Source organism: Sabethes cyaneus, chromosome 3 (genome assembly GCF_943734655.1).
Source record: "Sabethes cyaneus chromosome 3, idSabCyanKW18_F2, whole genome shotgun sequence".
NCBI lineage: Eukaryota > Metazoa > Arthropoda > Insecta > Diptera > Culicidae > Sabethes > Sabethes cyaneus.
Genome location: NC_071355.1, coordinates 59,164,778 through 59,171,435, shown reverse-complemented (window position 1 = coordinate 59,171,435; position 6,658 = coordinate 59,164,778).

The window sequence follows — 6,658 nt, the reverse complement described above, 5'->3', positions numbered from 1 at the left end:
GGAGCACACAGAAAACATTGTTATTTTTTCTGCTAAGGAAATATTAAATCTTACTTATTGCATGTATTTATCGCGTAGGAAATGCAGAGATTTTACATTCAATTTTTTCTATTGAAAACGGATAAAAGATATTAACCGCTTAGTTGGTTTCAAAGTACGATGCTAGTCTAACAGGTCAGGTGTCGTATGTTCGAATCTTGGCTAGGCGATGCTGCTAGATCAGTCAGTAGGCTTGTTGCACTATAGCCCTGTAACTGTCCTGCCTGTACTCTAATAGCCGGCTGTAAAGTCTGTCGATAAAGAAGGGTCAAGTCTTAGAAAGACGTTTAAGCCCAAGGCTTAGCTTCTTTGGATAAAAGATAAGCTACGAATTTTGATTATAAGAGAACATTACTTTAGGTATTATGTGTAAAAAAACGTTGGCTTGGATTAAGCTAAAACTTTCATTGTTGATTTCATGTTAATGTAACTGACCTATCTTGCCCTGTGAGCCGTTTTGCTCCACCTTGCCCCAAATAATGGCACTCAACACTCTGCATTCATTAGTTTCTTCTCGTTAATCAATTAAGTATGGTTTGCTTGATTTGAAGGATATCCTTTCGGATAGATGTCAAAATATACATTTAGAGAGCTCCATCGATGTTTACACATAACTGTAAATGTTTGTTTCAAATATTGTTTCAATCGAGTTCGCGTGTTGCACACCAAAAGGCCTCGTTTTGCAGTCATCAAAATTTCAGTTCAATAGCGTGCTTAGATCAGCCCTTTGCCTGACGGGCTCGGATCAACGCTCTATGTACGACTAAATTATACATTTGCATATTAGGTCGTGGCTGTGACTATCCTTCCATAATCTGCAATCTTTTCACAATGGTTTGCCCAAGCAACGAATAAACAACTCTAGAAAATTATATGTGATTATTATAAAAATAATAAACTACCGTGCAAGCACCATATTCAAAACAGTGCCTAATTCTGAACAGTTGCAATTTTTTTTGAATATTAATAAAACTCTAGCTTTTTAAGCCATTTTAGTAATATAAAATCATCAGATGTAGTGATTAATAGTTTAAATAGCTAGTATTTAGTCAATATTTATGAAAAATTTGCAACTGTTCGGAATTATGCACTGTTTTGAATATGGTGCTTGCACGGTACTATATTGCAAGACAATTATATGTAATAAAACGTATGTCGATTATTTTTAAGTGATTGATATATTGCCAATACCTCTTCAACTGTGTCTATTTAAGTTTTACAGTGATACAAATTCGAATTCGTACGCCAACATACAGATTTCGTTTTTCTTCATTTGAACAATCCCTGAAGTTTTAGGGACATGTTATTTAGGTAAAATCATAGAGTCAAATGTTAATATTAAGGTAAAGCGAACACCTTTAGCATAAATCCATCCCCACAGTGTTTAACCGTTGCTTTCTGAGTTAACTCAGAAATAAATAAAAAAATATTTAATTTTTTTTGATAGATTAAAACCACTTTTCCAAAACCAGATATCTTACCCTAATATTAACATTTGACACTATGATCTCTGTACTATGATTTCACCTAAATAACATGTTCCTAAAACTTCTGTTAAGCTTTCTAATGTAGAAAGACGAAATCTGCACGTTAGCGTACGAATTCGAGCGAAGACACAAATATATGGTGTACAAAAACAAAAAGAGCAGTCACAGTTCTCGCAAAATTAAAATGGCAGTCTGAATAATTTAATATTGAATCATAGCGTTTCTGACAGTTTTTTAAACTAAGCCAGATCATATCATGGTGATTACAAGCTAAGTATGCTGTCATAATTGATATTAGAAAAACCAATTCTAGTTGCATTGAAGTAGTCGATTAAATAAAATCATATAGAATTAATCCAATATCAAATTGTACTCTTACATAAGCTACTGTACATCAGCGTTTAATAGATCACCTGATTCACTGTTACATTATTTTGCAACATTTTAATGCTATGTATGTTTATAGCGAGAAACTGTAAGAGTCAATAGGATTGTAATCTGTTACAGAAGTACTAATTAGTAAGCATACTAATTTTCCGGATAGTCAGCCTATATATAGCCAGGCTATATATATATAAATCATCCCCCAGGTATTATATAACGATTCATGAAGAGTTTTAGCAACTCTAACGCTACGCTGTTGAAAAGATTTGTGCAAAATTTACAGCAACTGATTGAAAATTTTCCGAAACTGGCGAAAAGTACAAAATTATATTGCTATTCATAACGATTGAGTAGCCCGGCTCAAACGATTCTGAGTGTTCGAAAGTTTCTGCTAGATTTCGCTACATAATATTCGTTTAAACTCTGTCGACAGCTAACACATATTAAGTTCTTCTGTAAGACCTGCTTAGACCGTGTCCAGTCAGCGAAGTAACCCCTGTCGTAGGAGATTATTTCAAGTTTAAAATAGTACTCACCTTACATATCAAATGCTTGCTTATTCGTGAATAGATCAATTCAAATGATTCGTGGTTCATATGAAAGTTTTCTCCAAAAAAACCTGGGCTCCCTAACAAATCTGTGAAGTCCATTTTGAATCTTCCTTTTTTATTTCGCTCTTGAAGATACGGGTGTACCCAATGCTTTCTGCATTTTTTACGCTTTGCTGCATTTGAAATCAATAACATGGCCACGACACATAATCCAAACGCAGCTACATCTAATAAATCGGAATTATCCATGCATAAAAACGATAAAACAAACCGGCTAAACCAAACTTTAGTTGTCATTAAATGCATTAAATGAATGAAATTTTCTGTCCACTTTTTCGGAAGCGTTTTCAGTTCGCGACTTTGACACTTTGACAGTAAGAGATTTTGAAGACTGCTCACACCTACATGAAAGCCGTGCTTGATGACAAAAGAAAAAATATTTCCATTCTCTTTTCCCACACACGAAACCCAAACAAAAAGTAACAATTTCGTGGTTGCGAATGGTGAACGTGAACTGCATAACTCACCACGGAAGATGTTCGCGATGCTGTTCACGACGGAAAAAGCAAACTGTCAAACGATTAGTTCACGTTCGCTGTTCATCGTAGGTGTAAAACCACCTTTAGTTGAAAAATTTTCGGTGAAATAATGAAACTGATGAATATATCGCGTAACGTTTCAGCCTACTACTCTTCAGCTATCGTCTGACGCATTCTTCTAGTATTTACGCCACATTCATATCAGTTATTCAGCCTTCATCAGTGGGCTGGTTTTCCTTCCGTCCAACTGGCTTGTTGTTGTTACTCTATATTTGAGCTATATTTGAATGAAAGTTGTTACCCAATATTTTTGGGGGGTCTAAAGAACTAGATGGCTCGATCAGATTAAAACCGACTTAACGCTCTACGAATTGGCGACGAATCGCCCGCGACCAAGCATAATGGAGACAAGTTTTTTATACAGTACGAGCCACTTCGGCTCTAAGCTGCTCGAGGAGAAGGAAAACATTTTAGAGATGTATATTAACTGCTATTGTGATTGGACAACGGCTTGGTAGATCCTGCTGCTATCGATTATTTGGTATTCAACCATTTGGAAATTCTTGCTTTCAAGAGATTATTTCAACTAAAATGCCACTAGACACATAGAATTCATCGTAAGTGGCTTTACAAACAGATTATCACATCATCGAAAAAAGAAACTCATTCAATTACTGAATGCGACACAATATTGCCTTTACCTATTTCAAACTACGAACGATAAACTCTTTAAAAATCAATAACAATTGGGTGCTTTTATGTTTTCGCATTCGGAACTGGAAGATGGTAAAACCGGTCCACAAAGGTTTTGCCGTAGAGATCAAATTTGAAAGTATGAGAAACAAAACAAAAACAATACTTCAACATGTATCAGATGTCTGTAAATTGTGATATTTTTTGGGAGAAAAATGTGGATACTTCCAGTCGGAAAACTTAGTATAGGTTAAGTATAACCGAAAGAAATTGAAGGTACATACCCATTCCTTAAAAGAAGTAATAAATAAAAAAAACTTGCAACCCACAGTACAGTATGCCCTCGACCATGAATGAATAGAAAACAATTATTTTTAAGCTGATTTGCAAGCTGAGTGCCTGCAATTGATACAAAAAACGCCGCAAGTAAATAACTCCTCTATAAGGCAAATTGTTTGAATTTTATTCTTTAGATGGTTTTTTGCATTTCATCGCCTATTGTAATAGTAATCCGGTTTGTACGAGTCTTCCTAAGAAAAATAAATTTGGAATATGGCAGCTTCCTAGCCTGCCCATTAAGTCAGTATTTTGTTTTAAAAGCAACATGAGTAACAATCACTGCCGTAGTTTCAAAACAACACGAGCTTTCAATAACTCCTGGTCAAGAGTCGAGTACGGTATTGACGTATTTTTAGTACTTTTGAAATCAGTGATGATGAAATCGCACAAACGCTTGAAGTCAAATCATACATATTGATACACGTGACACATTTTTTCTTGACCCAAACCCTCAGTCTGAAATATTTACATAATAATCAGATATCTGTTGCTACTTATACCATTAGTTACGAACTGACATGCAATGCAATTAAGCCTATCACTGAAGCATTTTGATAATGCATCCGTCTTAAAGAAAAATCCAGTTATTACAAGGTAGCAAGACCACAGATAACAGACATCTAGGCAAAACGTCCCAACTTGGATAGAACGAACGTCAAATTAAATGGGAAACTATAGAGATGATGGCGCTAAGCGTGCAAAAAAAATCTATTCAAAGCGCCAGAGGCAAGCTATTGTCAGTGTGCAAATCATTTTGTTGAGAAAAGAATCATGACGCTAGTATATTAGGCGATTTCAATTTGCAATTGTATCCAAGAATTCCCGAAAAGTTTGTTCCTGGATGAATGTTTGTTCTCTGTGGCGAAATGATATTATGAAAAAAAAATTAAGTATCTTTTAACAGAACCTGAAGAATGAGCTGTACTTATAATAATTATTAATAATAAGAGGGTCATAAAGATTTCTTCAAGTGTTCTTCAGTCACACTCAAATCGTTGTTTAAGTGAAGCTACACTAACTTCGAAAACTACACGATTAAAACGTGACTGAATATTGCCGAACATTATTTTCCACATTTGATATCACAATGAATATTTTTTTAAAAGCAAAGTCCAGGTGTCTTCCATTTTTTTATTCGACGTGTTTCGCAACCAACTATCACATAAGCGTACGACGTCCTCCACCATCGCTAGCGAAGCTGATTTATTTTTGGACACAAACTATGCCTCGTCCCCGTGCATTATAACCTGCTTCAATCCGTGGATCTTTCACTTAGTAAAGGGTAACGAACTACAAGTCTAGTAAATGTTGCTTCAGTTACTCTCCGTTATTTAATTTTCCACTCTTTCACATTCACGTCTAGTGTCTAGTCCCATTTGAGAGATACGTCAATACATACGTGATTATACGTCAATACAAAAAAGTAATTGAAAAAAATTCCAAGAATAAAAACTTGATTCATCCGGCTTTTTTTTACAGTTTTCCAACATTGTAATTCCACCACTCTTGCATTTGAAATTTCCGGAACACAGTAACTAAGAAATCGAAGTGTCCCGGACAAAGCGGAGGTCCAAATAAGAAAAATGAATAAGTACCATGGACTGGGGTAGTAAAACGGGTGTTTGTTTTAAAAGTGGGAGTGGTTTGGAACCGCTCAGTTATCCTCGGGGTACGAAGCTGGCCCAAGAAGCCAGTCGTCGTATGCTCGAATCTCGGCTGGGAGGTCGTAGTAGAGTCGTACTAATGATCCTACTATTGCACTAGCCCCGTAATTGTCCTGTACTCTAACAGTCGGCTACGAAGTCTGTCGAGTAAAACCGGAAGGTGAAGCACCAAAAAAATGAAATTGCTTCTTAGATGACTGAAAGAGCAAAAGTGAGAGAAAGAGAGAAGGGAGACAGAAATGAAGAGAGAGAGAGAGAGAAAATTAAGAAAGGTGAGGCGGGAGTGAAAAAGGGAGAGCGAGGAGTGAGAAAAGGAGAGAGAGGAGTCATAAAAGGCAAGAGAGGAGTGACAAAGAGGGATGATGAGAAAGGAGTGAGAGAGGGAGAGGATGAGAGAGGAGTGTGAAAGGGAGAGGATTAGAGAGAGAGACGATTCCGCAACCAAGTGAGCTATTTTTTACTTTGAAAGTTCTACGGTTCCTAAACTAGCAAGGATAGAGACGTACTATATTCAGCAAAGTTATGTATTTTTACTATTTGTACAACTTTGTAGAACATGAAAAAGTCATACAAAAAGTAGGAAAAAAGCTAAAATTGAAAAACTGGTTTTAACGATTGATTTATAAGAAACTAGCTGACCCGACAAACTTCGTATTGCCACAAATTAACCTGTGTTGTACATATATCATGAATCTCGGATGATCTTTGTCACAATCTCGAGTTTTGCAAGCCCCCCAGTGGGCGGCGCTTCCGACGGCGGGTCACCGGCAACACTCGCGACCGTCTCGTCCTGAATGATCTAGTGTTACTATAGGTAGTTTTTGTGGTCTTGTATTGACTAATGTTTTATGGAAGAGTCTCGAATTTCTCGAGTATGATTAGTTTTTGAGTTTCGCAAAAATTTCTGTTTTATTTGTATGAGAGTCCATATCCCCCTACCACAGGGGTGAGAGGTCTCAAAC